The 15,288-nt window shown below is 44.0% G+C and overlaps 1 pseudogene; it reads left to right on the top strand.

Moving 5' to 3' along the window:
* The first annotated feature begins 3,236 nt into the window (after positions 1 to 3,236).
* Positions 3,237 to 4,646, top strand: LOC128345372 (olfactory receptor 10T2-like; annotated as a pseudogene).
* Positions 4,647 to 15,288: the final 10,642 nt, after the last annotated feature.

Raw genomic sequence — 15,288 nt, 5'->3', positions numbered from 1 at the left:
TTCCCTAGTTACGCCTCTGCTGTGCAGTCTTGTATCCTGGTCACAGCACAAGCCTGGGGCTAAATCCAGCCTAGCTCTTGTGTGATTCCAGCTCTCCAACTCTGATTCTCCAACTGTGTCTTCAGAGAGGCCCCTCTGCTGACTTTTCCCCGGACTCTCCTGTTGATGGCTTCTTGACTTCTCTCCTACAAACTGATCTTTTGCAACTCTTCCCTCCAAAATCAAATTGTCAAACTGACATTCTAAATGTGAAACTGAAAAAAACAGGCATGAACTGTTTGACCCTGCTAGTTTTTTCATACCTAGGGACTTTGAGCACAGAATACAATAATGAAGAGGTTTTATGAATATTAATACAACAATGCAACAACAAGAAGAATTTATATATTGCTTTTCAACAGAAGTTTCCAAAGCGGTTTACACAGAGAAATAATAAATAAATAAGATGGCTCCCTGTCCCCAAAGGGCTCACAATCTAAAAAGAAACGTAAGGCAGACACTAGCAACAGCCACTGGATGGATGCTGTGCTGGAGCTGGACAGGGCCAGTTGCTCTCCCCATGCTCAATAAAGAGAATCACCACGTTAAAAAGGTGCCTCTTTGCCCAATTAGCAGGGGTAGTGCAAATAATGCAAAGGCTTATTTAGAAGAAGAGGTTGGGGAATACCAATGCAATTCATTTACAATTCAAGGGTTTGTTTTACAAAAAACCAAGAGGTCTAGGCCTCATTCCTCCACAGTCCCTGTCATTAAAAAGTTCCTTTCTATCTATGAGTTCTGTTGTTCTGTGATTATTTTTTCTCTCAGCTCTCATCTGCTCTGCTCAGCTCTTCGTGGTCACCAACCTTTTCTCCCATCTAATATTATATCTATATTTCCTAATATTATATCTTCATCTTCATATCTCTCTTCATTTAGCCCACATTCAGAGAATTGAGGGTACTGAGAGAATTGGACATTGTGTTACCCAGTCAGATCTCTCATGAGCTGGGTGGAGGCCACTTGCCATTTTAATCTGGCCATCCGTGTCACATGAAGGGAGCAAGTGGCTCCATTTCCTCCACTGCGGTATCTCTGTGGTTACCTGAAGGGAAAGCACTTTTCACATACCTCAAAGTGTCTTTCTTTATTATAATATATAAAGAGGCTCACTTGGCTCACTTTCATCTGTCAGTGATGGAACTGGGTGGGAAAAAGAACTTTTGATTGCATCAAAATCAATAGGACTTGTTTAAAAGAAGTATTAAGCATGTTAATGAAAAATATACAGTTATTTCTTGTTCAAAAATCAAGCATATGAGACAAATTCCCCCCCCCCCCCACACACACACAGAGATGTGCGCGCACACACATACACCCACAGAAATGCACATTGCTCTGCCTGTGCCTCATTTTAATTTCTCTTCAGATATTGCAGTTCTGAATTAACAGTCTTGTTTCCAAACTGAATGTACATGAGGGAAGTGGATCATATTTACTGGCCATGCCCCCTTTGGCCTCACATTCAGCATTAATCTGAAAGGGGTTTTGTGCATGTACAACTATTTGCACATAGAGGTCCTCCATGAAATCTTGAATATTGGGTAATCAGGGTTCTTGATTGCATAACAAAGTCCGGGGGGGCTTGACCAGTAAGCACATTGGTATGGGCGATGGCCAATGGGCACAGTCCCACTTCCCCCACCAATTCAATGAATGTGTGTGTGTGTGTGTGTGTGTGCGCGCGCGCATGTGCATAGACTTCTCTGATACAGCATGATTGGTCAGAATAGTTGTGCATTTATTCCCTTGGATATAGCTTTTCCCAGACATATCTGTTAGATGCATTTCTAGATGTTAACAGCTCCCACTGATGATGCAATGGTTGATTTATTTTAACCTTTGGAATGCCACAGAGACAATATCCTGTGAGATTTAGAAACTTGTTTACATTGTTCCATGCTGGAAACAACTCCTATAAAAAGAAATATATTTTGGCAAATTACTGTCATTTTGAACAGCTATCCTACAGTCTGCCTTCATGTAAGCTTTCTGCTTTATACACTTCTGCTCAATCCATAATTGATCAATATATTTTGAGATCTTTCAATGTTTTATTCTAATCACAAATGCTCAAGCATCCAAATGCTCTACAGCACTTTAAGCTTTAAAAACATTTTAAATTAACCATATTCTTATCAGATTGTTGTTTTTTTTAAACTTAGGCATAAATGCTATACTTTGCCAAGCGACAGAGAGTGTAGAAGGACTGGGGTTCAGTTTCTGCCATTTCCCATTAAAAGGATCTTGGGTGGCCCATTTGGAAAAGGCCTCGGCCTGAGACCTCAGAGAGATCCTGCAAGTCTGAATAGACAGCCTGTGCTTAATGAATTGACTGATTAGAAGATGGTTGGATATATTGAGGATAGGTTTTGCAACACTGTATTGAATTGTCAACTAGGTAGGAAAGGTAAAATGGGGGAAAGTATTTTTAAGGAAGACTCCTCAAAAAAACTTTATTTAACTGGTGTTTTCTCTAGTGTGCCCTAATTTCTGTTTGTTTCAAGAGAAAAAATGTATTCGGCAGAATCTCAAATACCTTGTGGTGCAGGCCTTGTGTACACACATTTCTTTATACTGTGAACCGCCCAGGGACTTTTTTGTATGGGGAGGTATACAGATGTACTAACTAACTAACTAACTAACTAAATAAGGGCCAGGAGTTGGATCCAGCCTGCAGGAACTGTTTTGTTGGCCTGCAAAACAAGGCATAAGAATATCTTACAGCAACAGCAGGAGCCATGAAGATCTCTTAGCCTATTCTGCTGACAAGCAGCTGCAGCTCAGTGCAGTTGGCCTCTCGAGCCCAAATGCGCCCCCCCACCATAGCCACAGCCCATGGACACCATCCCACATCCCCCTCGCCTTACCCCCAGACTCCGTCCTGGGGTTGGCATGCAGTTCAGGGGCCCCATTGACTGAGCAGGGACAGGGCTGATTTTCTGGTCACTAATCTTGGTTAAAATTGTGAGTCCCATCATGATGCAGAGATCCACAAGTAACTAATAATAGTTTACATTACGATGTAGATAATTTTTATGTGAGTTAATGTGCTTGGCCCCCACACACCAAGTCATAGGTGCTTGTGGCCCACCAGGGCATTTGAGCTGTGCATTCCTGTTGTAGTGCTACTGAAGTCTCCTTTAGCTCACGTCATTCACTTTCTTATAACAGCTCCTAGTTGCCCATGAAGGCCAGGTCTCTGTACTCCTTCACCACCTAGTAAGGCATAGAAGTCCTCAGGGCAACCATTAGCAGCAGAACCTCCTTCAAGAAGATGCCATGTTAAGCCATGTTAACAGAAATTCAATGTGAGGTCATTAACTGTGCCAATTGTTTTCTCACTGTGGATATCTTATTTCTTTAGAAATAGATATAGGAATGTTCTATAGAAATGTATATACCAGCTGTAATGCCTTGCTGAGTTGCAAGGAATGCTTTCCATGTGTGTAATGTTTTCCAAATATTTTTGTATATGTTGTCAATTAGTTTGCACTCTTGCAGTTTGTGACATTTTAATGTTTCTCCCCCAGATTTCACACAAATGGAAACAGAGAAGCAAACTGTGGTGATGGAATTCATTCTAACTGGATTTTCCAGCTTCCCATATCTGCGGATTGTGCTTTTTGTGGTGTTCTCCCTCATGTACATGGTCACTTTGGCTGGAAATATCATCATCATCACTACAATAAGGGTTGACCACAGGCTTCACACACCCCATGTATTTCTTCCTCTCCATTCTCTCATTTTCGGAAATCTGTTACACACTCACCATTATCCCTAATATGCTTGCAAATCTTGTAAGAGAAATAAGACTATTTCATTCTTTGGCTGTGCTACTCAGATGTGTATTTTCCTAGGCTTTGGGTGCTCAAATTGCATGCTTCTGGCAGTGATGGGCTATGACCGATATGTGTTCATATGCAAACCTTTACATTACCACGTTCTAATGAACCAAAGACTCTGTACCAAAGTGGTTTGTTTTTCAGCAACAGATGGATTTCTTTTTTCCACAACAGAGACAATAATCATATTTACATTGCCTTTCTGTGGACCAAATAAAATAAACCATTTCTTCTGTGATTTAGCCCCTTTGCTTGAGCTATGCTGTGCCAGAAACTATATAGGGGAAGTTGTGATTTTTGTTATTTGTTTTTTGGTGGTATTTTGCTCATCCCTACTGATTCTTCTCTCGTATATTTTAATCTTGAACACAATCTTGAAAATCCCCACAGCAGACGGGAAGCGGAAAGCCTTTTCAACATGTGCCTCTCTTCTTATTGTGGTGGTTGTGCACTTTTCAACATGTGCCTCTCTTCTTATTGTGGTGGTTGTGCTCTTTGGATGTGCTTCCATTATCTATCTAAGGCCCAGATCCAGATATACTCTGGACGAGGACACATTGATAGCTGTCTCTTACACAATGGTGACACCCTTGCTGAACCCCCTGGTTTACAGCCTGAAAAACAAAGATGTCCAAATAGCACTCAAGAAATCCATAGGCAGAAGAATATGTAGCAAGAGGATCTGATAGAGAAGTAGTATTAATGGACCTCTGGAAATGCACCCATCTTGCCCAATGCTGTGTTATAGGGAAGGAAGCAATGTTATCCCATGAAGAGGAAGTATGGTGCGCAATTAATATTGTAGCTATATGGACCAAATATAATTTTAAAGTAATTTTTAATTATCTGCCTACTTATCTGGATATTCAATATTCATTTGCAATATTCAATATTCATTTGTTTATTTTAACTTTAAAAATAATTTCTAATTTCCTGTTAAATAAATAAATAAATAAATAAATAAATACATGAAATGGTTTGAGAAGACTATGAAGCTCTCCTCACAATCAGTGCTAGAGCTGCACAAGTGGAGCCCATTTTAAGAACCTGATATCTACCAATCAGTTGCTTGAGAGGGATGACATAGAGTGCTGTATTTAGTCCCCTCTCTTTCTCCTACATAGGTGCTCTTACCTCTAGACTTCCAGGCCAAGGTCCAAGGCCTCCACACCCCCAGGGGGCTCCCAAATCCTCTTTTGTCTGTCTCGGATGGTGTGGTCACCGCACTGCCGGCCAGCACTGCACCAGGTGTGCTTATTGTGACCTGTGCTGGGCAGCCAAATGTGACCTTGGCTTTAGAGACAAAGGGAAAAGTGGGGAAATAAATATTTGGGATCGGAATTGTGGAGGAATGAGGCCTAGACCTCTTGGGTTTTGTAAATAAGCCCTTGTAGATGCATTGTATTATTATTGCATTGATATTCCTAAAACCCTTTTTATTGTAAATAGTATGTATAAAATGCTTGCAAAGTCCCTATGTTGCAAAGAATGCAGGCAGGGCCAAGAGTTCATGCCTGCTGTATTTTAGTTTCACATTTAGGATGTCAGTTTGACAGTTTGGTTTTGCAGGGAAGACCTTTTTGGAAAATGGAGGGAACTTTGTGTTACACTGACTGGGTTGTTTAAAAAACTGTTGGAGAAAATTATGTATATATAGAAGGCTGCAGGGGCGTAACGAGGCTGGAGTGGGCCCAGAGACAAAATTTTAAAATGGGCCCCTCTCTGATGCACACACACACACTTCACATGTGACTTGCCTCTGGGGGGGGCCCTCGAAACGTGGGGGGCCCCAGGCAGCTGCCTCCCCTTGCCTAATGGTAGATACGCCCCTGGAAGGCTGTTTTTGCAGAGAATGAGTCAAAGTTGGAGAGTCCTGGGAAAAGGCAGTGTGCAGTTTTGGAAAAGAGAGAGAAGGAGAGTCTCTCTGAAGACACAGCTGGGGACTCAGTGAGCTTCTTCTCACGAGCAGTGAGAAGGGCTCCAGAGTGGACTGCAGGGAAGGCAGGTTAGACGTACCTTCCCTGCAGACGAGGAGCTCTTTCCCCCTGGGCGAGTGACAATAATGCGTTAATGAGTGTGTGATGCATTATTGGGATCCCTCTTGCCTCCCCCCAAGTCTGCCAGCCAGCTGACACACGATTGGCAGAATGGAGTTAGGAGAGTGCTCAGTCTCCTAACCCCATTTTGAGGGGAGGCCCCACAAGCGGGTTTGCCACTGTGGTGTTGCCGGGATCGGACATGATCCTGGCGCTTCACATGCGTGTGCAAAACCAGGCTGGGCTCCTTTAGCCCAGTTTTGCACACACATGTGAATAGCCTCAGAGATTGAAGAAGTACATCTTGGTGAGCTGAATGAACTGGGTCCAGTCAAAGTGGAGAATGTGAGGCCAGTCAAAGCTGAAGAATTGCTAGCCCAGGCTGGGAGAATCAGTGCTGTGGCTGTAACAAGAGCTGAAATCACAGAATAACCAGGCTGGATTGAACCCTAGGCCTGTACTGTGACCAGGTCAAGAGAAGGACAAGCCATAGTTGCTAAAGGTATTCTTCAAGGAAGTTAGGTTAGAGTCAGGTTAATAGATGCTTTTATGCCCACATTTTGTTTATTCCCTATGTTTTTTTGGTTGATGGTTATTGTTTTTTGTATTAAACTTGTGTAACAACTTTAAATTTAAATTGAACTAATTGCAAAGTAAAAGTACTTGTTTATAGCAAAATTGTAGCTTCTATTTACTCCACCCCATGCCTATAGACCCCACTACTCTACTAAAGTTTGTTTTTGGCCACAGAGGTTTGAAAGGCTGTTGTTGTTGAGTCAGCTAAAGCCTAAATGTCTACCTGGTAGCAGCAGTTAAACTTGTAATTTTCAGGGAGATGGGTGTCTCATGGTAGCAGCAGGGCATGATTCTCCACACATTCTCCACATGATTCTCCACACAGAATCTCCATAGATTCTCCAGTTGGTGGGATAGGCTGCTTATTCCTCCACAGGAATATGTTGTGTGTTGAAATGTTTCACAGAAACATTGCCTGCCTGGAGAGATGTCTCTGCCCTTGTGGGATCATCTTTTACCTGCAGTTAAGGAATGGATATGGAGGGACAAATTCATTGATGTGTTCCACCTTCTCTTCAGAGAACTAGAACCAGTAGTCAAATAAGGGGAGGAGAATAGGGATCTGGAAAAGTCTAGACGGAAGCCTATCATGCATAATTGGGCGAATTGGCTGTTCACTTTCATGATTTACATGGGGGTGGTGTTGCAGGTGCAGCCCACCAAGGGCTCTTGCTCACCTTGTAGATTCTGACACAACTGTGGGTTCTGTGGGGGACAACACTCAGGGAGCAGTTCCTCTTGTGCCAAAGGGTTCAGAGGGGGCTTCAGGGAACAGCAATCAGGCAACAAGAAGGGTGGAGGTAATGGAAAAGGGACCCAGCCCAATTAAGATCCCAGTGCTGGTCTGCCTGTTGTGCAAGTATTTGCTGCAGGACAGGGCATCTTATCTGTTGCATGGTTTTACTTTTGGGTTTCGCATCCCGTGCTCTTCCCCCTAGGTAACATAGGTCAGCATGAAACTTAAGATCAGTGCAGGGCATGGAAGAGGTGGTGGTCAGGAAAATTTGGAAGGAAGTAACACTTGGCTAGGTCTTGGGTCCATTTCCTATTCGCTTCCGAGCTCAATGTAAGGTCCTGTTCTGACCTTCAAAGCCTTGCAAGACCTGGCGCCTGCCCACCTACAGACCCGCCTCTCTCATCCAGTTACATCCCCCTACAGATCTGGCTAGCCCCTTCCTTACCAATCTTCAGATCGCTATTGAAGACTTTTCTTTTTCGCCAGGCTTTTGCCCTGTTGTTTATTTTTCTGTCCTTTGGTAGTTATTTTAGTTTTTAATTTAGAATGTAATTTTTAATGTTGCCTGTTTGCATCTTTTTGTGCACTGCCTTCGGAGTGGGTAGTATATTAAATGTCTCAAATAAATGAATGAATGAATAAATAAATAAATAAATAAATTTCCCGAGTTGCCTCTATCCATATTGAGAGTGTCTCCCCTGGGCGTGGTTAGGTACCCAAGAAGACCTTGGGGAGTTCAGGTTGATTCACCATCTATCCTTCCCTCGGGGTGCTTCTGTGAATGATGAGATACCCCAGGAGCTTTGCTCAGTGAGGTATACAGCATTTGATGAAGCTGTGCACATGGTCTACTCTTGTGGGAGGGGTGCATTATTAGCCAAGTGTGACATAGAATCGGCCTTCCGCCTCTTTCATGTGCACCCTGCCGACTTTGACCTATTGGGTTTTTGTTTTCAAGGGCAATATTACATCAACCAGGCCCTTCCTTTGGGATGTTCCGTGTCCTGCTCTGTGTTTGAGGGAACAACTTTCCATGTTGGAATGGGCAGTGAGGTGCAGGATGGGACTTAGTTCTTCTGTTCATTTTTTTAGATGATTTTCTTTTTTCAGGAAAGGAGGGTATCTATCAACATTGGGTTGTGTACTGAGTTGGAGGTTTCCTTGGCCCATGCAAAGACTGAAAGGCCTGCTACTAGGTTCACCTTCCTGAGTATTGAGTTAGATACTAGGGTGGGGTGCTCTGAGCTTCTGGAGGAGAAGTTGGTGTCTTTAAGGGCCCTTTTGGCTAAGTGTTCGCAGGTTTGGAAGGTTACCTGGCAGGCCATCTTAATTTTGGTTATCGAGTGGTGGCACCTGGTCAGGCTTTCCTGCAGTGCCTTATAGATGCGATGAAAGGGATTAGGGAGCTGCATTTCTGCATTTGGGTTACTGCAGCTATGAGGGCAGATTTGGAACTGTGGACAACCTTTCTTGGCTCATATAACGGGGTGTCATTTTGGTGGGATATGATGCTGCTAGAGGCTGAGCTTCAAGTGCAGTCTGACGCTGCGGGTGGCTTTAGGTTTGGCGTGTTTTTTAGGAGGTGCTGGTGTGTGGCTGGGTGGCCTAAGCAGTGGGAGGTCATGGGTATTACCAGGGACCTGACCTTCCTAGAATTTTTTCCTATAGTGGTGGCAGTCCGCATATGGGCTGATCAGTTTCAGAACTCCGCTATAAGATTCTGGCATGACCCCTGCAGGAGCTACCTAGGCTGGCGCTGCATTTGCAGTGCAGCCAGGAGCGGCTCTTCCCTGCCTTAAAGGCAGGGAAGAGCCGCTCCTGGCCGCACCGTGAATGCAGTGGCCATTTAACTCTTGAATGGAGGCTGTGCGGCCCCTGCTCGGGAGCTAAACCAGCACCATCAGATGTCAGATGCGGGGGGGGGGGGTCGGGGCCGCGGCCCCTTATTGGGCACGGTCCAGGTTCTTTGAACCCATTGTCCCAATGGTGGCTCCGCCCCTGCCTGAAATAAAATCCTTAATAGATGCACTGAAGATATGTAAGACCTCAGAAGCGATTGTGTTTTACCAGAGGCAATCAAGGCAAATTTAGAATGGTGGATTCCAGTTTTGGCCCCATTATTCACCCACATGGACTGCAGAATACATGTCTCCAATGACTGGGGTGGGGGGAATGACATCATAGTCCCTCTATACAAAAGTGGCAACAAGGATAACCCAGCCAATTATCACCCAATGAGTATGCTAAGTGTAGTAAGCAGATTGTACGCAAGACACCTCCTTTGGAAATTTTAGGAGTGGTTAGAAACAGAGTACTTTCTTGGCAAGGTACAAGCTGGCTTTAGAGAAAGGCACTCTACAGTTGATCAAGTGTTGGTGCTGCAGTATTTAGTAGCGGAATATTCTGATAGATCCAAGTCCGCTCTTTATGTGGCATTTGTGGACTTTAGGTTTGCGTTTCGTTCAATTTTTAGGTCGATTTTATGGGGGGGAAACAAAGCAACCAATATAGACAGACTTTTACTTATTCAGAAGTTGCTTTTACTTATTCAGAAGTTGTACTCTGATAACTTATGAGTAAGATGTAACCCTCAGGGGTTGTTATCTAATGCAATATCTGTGAAGAAGGGAGTCAGACAGGGGTGTATCCTGGCCCCCTCTCTTTTCAATTTTTACATTTCCTCATTGGCCACTAGCCTGGATAAGCCATTGTTTCATGCTCCAATTTTGGCAGGTATCCACGTTCCCCTTTTGCTTTATGTGGACAATACTGCAGTAATTTCGCACACACCAATTGGCCTGAAAAGGGCTCTTAGGAGCGTCTCACAGTATTGTTTGGAAATTAGCTGGAGGTTAATTACCAGAAAACAAAAGTTCTGATATTCACCAAAGGACATCAGATAATCAAGTGGTCAGTTGGGGGTAACAAAATCAAACAGGTGTAATGCTTTAGATATTTGGGGATAGTTCTTAGTGCTATGGGCTCTTGGAAGCCCCACATCTGCAGTACCATGCAGTCAGCTCAGAGGAGCTCCACAGTTATATTAAGATTCTTCTATGGCAAAGGAGGGGAATTGGTACTAGCTGCCCTGAAGCCATTTGAGGCCAAGTTGGCCCAAATTTTGTATGGCGCACAACTAGGAATTTACATCAAACATAAGGAGATGGAGACTGTCCAACCAGATTTTTGAGGGCAATTCTTCGTGCACCTAGATGTGTGTCCAATGTAAGTTTGTGGTTGGAGTCAGGGATTCTAAGAGTGGAGGCAAGAGTATGGAAGCTGATGGGCAACTATTGGCTGAAGCTCAAATTGTGCCCTGTGGGTTTGGCCCCTCTGGTGCCCACTGACAATTATAAACTGGGATGAGAGATGGTGCTTAGGGACAAATGCTTGTCCTATGGACTGTCCCCTGAGTACCTGTTGTCCTTGGGCTTTGTCCAGGCCCAGAGGGTATTTGCGCAGAGACTAGAGCAGGGCTGCTCAACTTCGGCCCTCCTGCAGATGTTGGCCTACAGTTCCCATAATCCCTGGCTATTGGTCACAGTGACTGAGGATTATGGGAGTTGTAGTTCAAAAACAGCTGGGGGGCCTAAGTTGAGCAGGCATGGACTAGAGGATGTAGAACACCAAAAGGATCTCAGTATGATCTCAGTTGAGAGTATTATGTAAATATCAGCTATTCTCCAGCAAAATATCTATCATTACTTACCTTCTTCAAATTACATAAAGCATTCTTCAGAGCCAGATTTTATGTGCTCCCCTCGGCAGTACCTTTTGGCAGGTATAATAAAACACCTCAAGCCAATAGGATCTGTCCTTGTGGTGAAGGAATGCTTGAGACAATACAACATGTTATTTTGTACTGTTCCTTCTATGCCAGGTTGATTACACCCTTGTTATTGAATAGGCCAGGTAGGGATGGGTCTTATTACACACGTTTTCTTATCTCTGGTGAGTGTGTAGATATTACCCAAAAGGTAGCCAACTTTTGTTTGACAGCCATGAAAATCAGACAAAGGACCACCGACGAGATGTAATTTGATCTTGCTACCATTATTATACTTACTGATTTGGTGGGTGTTTGACTTTTGTGTGTGTATCTGATCATTGATCATAAATGAAGTTCTTCTTGTGTTTATGAGGGAAGCAGCTATAAAACAAGGTGGATCACATGAAGTAAAATCTTGGACTTCTAAGGGGCCTAGAAGACCATCCAGTCCAACTCTGTGCTTCATAAAGGAAACCCAGATCTAGAGCCTCCACAACAGATGGTTGGCTGGCCAGCCTTTGCTTAAAGACCTCCAGTGAGGGAGAGCCCGTTGTTCTCCTAGATAATTTGTTTCATTGTTGAATTGTTTGTACCATTAAGAGTTTCTTTCCATATTCAGCCAATTTCTATCTTGTAACTTAAGCCAACTAGATCTAGTTCTGCCTGCTAAGGCAGCAAGCAACAAGTTTTTGCTCTCATCCATGTGACAGCCCTGTGTGACAAGGCATTTGGGCAAGCTAGGCAAAGTTGGAAAATCACACCTCTAATGGAAATACGAAATACACAATGTTACCTCTCAGAACAAGTTCCCCCACCTGTTCCCAACTTCTGCCCAGGATTCTTTGCCCAACTTGCCACTGACATTTGAAGCTGGGCAGAGAATCTTGGGTGGAAATAGGGCAGAAGTCAGGAACTGGCACAGGAACCAGAGGTTGGTGGGTTCAAACAACATGCCCTGCAGGAGCGCACACTCCTCGGGAACCTCGGGTTCCCATCTTACTTACTTCATGGTAGTCATGTCAACCACCGGTCCTATATGTAATAGGGTCCTGCTATTCCTTCCTGCCATAAACAACACATTTATAGCTTTCCTGAGAAGCAGTCAGATGTACATGCATTTCAGGATAAGTGAATTACTGTTGAAAGGAGGATAGGATTGTAGGAAAGAAGCATTGAAGGAAAGGAGGTCAGCACTGTAGCGATGTCTGTCCACCTTTTGTAATAGTTTGGGTAGCCCCTCCTTTCCCCATAACACAAAGTGCCAAACATCCATGCAGTATCATTCACTGAAAGGCTTTGGGCCTTCATTTTAACACCTGTGACTTGAAATACCACAAAATATATGCCATAGAGGAAGGCATTTTCTGACATTTAAAATATGTTTACCAGGTATAACACTTAGTAGCTACAATTGTCATTTGTTCCACCTAGGGTTGCCACATATTCAGAATTGGCCTGGACAGTCCATAAGTCAACGTCCTGTCCAGGATGTAGGAATAGTGTCCAGAGGTGTATCTAGGGAAAATAGCACCTAGGGCAAGGACTGAAATTGCGCCCCTGTCCAAACCATTACTTTTAAAAAAAAAACACCAAGTTTTCAACTTCTAAAATTCAAAATTACTGATGGACTCTGAAGATATCTTACTGCCACTGCTTACAGACTTTACACCACAGGTGAGAGCCAAAAACTGACAGTCCTTTGTTTTGCACCAAAAGCTCACCCCTCTGGCAAGTCCCAAGGCAAATATACCTGTGGAGAGGGCAGAAACAAACACTCTCTCAGATACTGACCCAGCTGCTACAAGTGAAGAATATAAGGACATAAGAACAGCCCTGCTGGATAAGGCCCAAGGCCTATCTAGTCTAGCATCCTGCTTCACACAGTGGCCCACCAAATGCCTCTGAGAAGCCCACAGGCAAGAGGTGAGCCCATGCCCCCTCTCTTGCTGCTGCTCCCCTGCAACTGGTATTCAGAGGCATCTTACTTCTTAGGCTGGAGGTGGCCTATAGCCACCTGACTAGTAGCCATTGATAGACCTTTCCTCCATGAATTTGTCCAAGCCTCTTTTCAAGGAGGAGGAGAGCTGGTTTTGTGGTAGCCAGCATGAATTGTCCACTTTGCTAAGCAGGGTCCACCCTGGTTTGCATTCAAATAGGAGACTACATGTAATGTAGCCTCTCTCTCTAATGTAAACTGCCCTGAGCCATTTTTGGAAGGGCAGTATAGAAATCAAATACATATAGACATACATATATACATATGAGTACAGTAAGATATTCCCTTAGGGGAATGGACCACTCTGGGAAGAGCATCAGTTTTGCATGGAGAATGTCCCAGGTTCAGTCCCTGGCATCTCCAGACTGCAGGTAGGAGTGGAAAAGACTCCTGTTTGAAACCATGGGAAAGCTGCAGCCCATCAGTGTAGACAATACTGGGAAGTCAAGCATCTTTCCCCCCTATACACATACACAACATGGCACTCGTGGGTTCTTGAGGGCACAAACAGCAACTGAACTCACAAGAATGTAATAATATAAAACAAGTATATTCATGCAAATATGCATTAGCAGAAATATTTCAACACACAACTTAACACATTCTGCATAATTCTTTATCCACTCCCCTCTCTATCGCTAAAGAAGCCAATATTTAAACAACTAAATTTCCAAGAATATAAAGATGTAAAAATAAAAACAAGGTAATGGGTTTTTTTGAGGGAGGATGGGGGAGACCTTGGAATTTTTGTTGTTTTTTAATGCAATTACTGTATATAATTTATAGCCATACATATGTGCTGCAATCACATCTCAGAGATTTTCACACAATGCGTGATCCACTTGTGGAACTCTCTGCCACAGGATGTGGTGACGGCCAACAACCTGGATGGCTTTAAGAGGGGTTTGGATGACTTCATGGAGGAGAGGTCTATCAGTGGCTACTAGTCAGAGGGCTGTGGGCCACCTCCAGCCTCAAGGGTGTGCCTCTGAGTACCAGTTGCAGGGGAGTAATGGCAGGAGAGAGGGCATGCCCTCAACTCCTGCCTGTGGCTTCCAGCGGCATCTCGTGGGCCACTGTGCGAAACAGGATGCTGGACTAGATGGGCCCTGAGCCTTATCCAGCACGGCTGTTCTTATGTTCTTAGAGAGAGAGAGAGAGAGAGAGAGAGGGAGAGAGCGCGCAGCTAGAACTGTGGTGTATCGCTCATTTGACAAATGAAACCTTCCACACCACAACATTGCAGAGTTATCTAGAAATATGCTCCTCACTTGTGGCTGACAAACATACTTAAGCAGAGAGCAAAGACTTCAGTGTAAGTTTAGTCACTCTTGTGTTTTGATATTTTTCCCACTCTAAGCCCTTTCAGACTCTACCTGCAGAATCTGCATAAAGAGATTTGCATTTCTGCCCACCTCAAGCAAAGAAGCAAGTCTAGCAATGCTGGAAACTTTTGAAAAAGCAACATGGAAATGATATGAGAAATGAAGAGAGGATTGTTAATGGATTGTATAAAGTATAAAGTTTACTAAAAAAGAGAGTGCCCGTTAAAGAATACAACCCTTCAATTATCAATATCTAAATATCAATTTAGTCTCCAGTTTCAGAGTAGACGGCTACGCTATTAGTTGAAGTCATTTAGCAAAAGGAGAAAGAGAAAATTATCTCTCTGCATCCCCACCCACTTTGCTTTTGGAATTTAAAAACTCTCCAGGGAACGGGCAAAAAACTGAAATGTGCTTGTCGGTGGCTCAGTCAGAAGAGGGACACTTTTGGAAGGCAGCAGTAAAACTTTGCTGTGTCTCACGCTGAAAGCCTGAACACACTTACTGGGGAGCAAGCACTCAGTCCAGAAGGACTTCTAAGTAAACAAGCACTGGCAGGGCTGCAACCCTGTGCACATTTACTTGGAGCAACCCGCGGGGCTCAATGGGGCTTGTGTTTGAGTAAAAGTGCTCGGTCGGGCTGTACAAGGAATGGAGAAGTTGGTTGCTCTTCATTTTCTTGCAGCCAGTATATAGCAATAGCAATAGCACTTACATTTATATACCGCTCTATAGCCGGAGCTCTCTAAGCGGTTTACAATGATTTAGCATATTGCCCCCCAACATTCTGGGTACTCATTTTACCGACCTCGGAAGGATGGAAGGCTGAGTCAACCTTGAGCCCCTGGTCAGGATCGAACTTGTTACAGGGCGGCAGTTTTACCACTGCGCCACCAGGGGCTCTATACTCGTTCCTGCCTCAGGACAGAGAGAAAGCGCCAGGAAAGCAGCAGCAGCAGTGAAGAG

The sequence above is a fragment of the Hemicordylus capensis genome, chromosome 2 (assembly GCF_027244095.1).
Source record: "Hemicordylus capensis ecotype Gifberg chromosome 2, rHemCap1.1.pri, whole genome shotgun sequence".
Taxonomy (NCBI): Eukaryota; Metazoa; Chordata; class Lepidosauria; order Squamata; family Cordylidae; genus Hemicordylus; species Hemicordylus capensis.
This window is presented reverse-complemented; position numbering and strand designations above follow the sequence as displayed.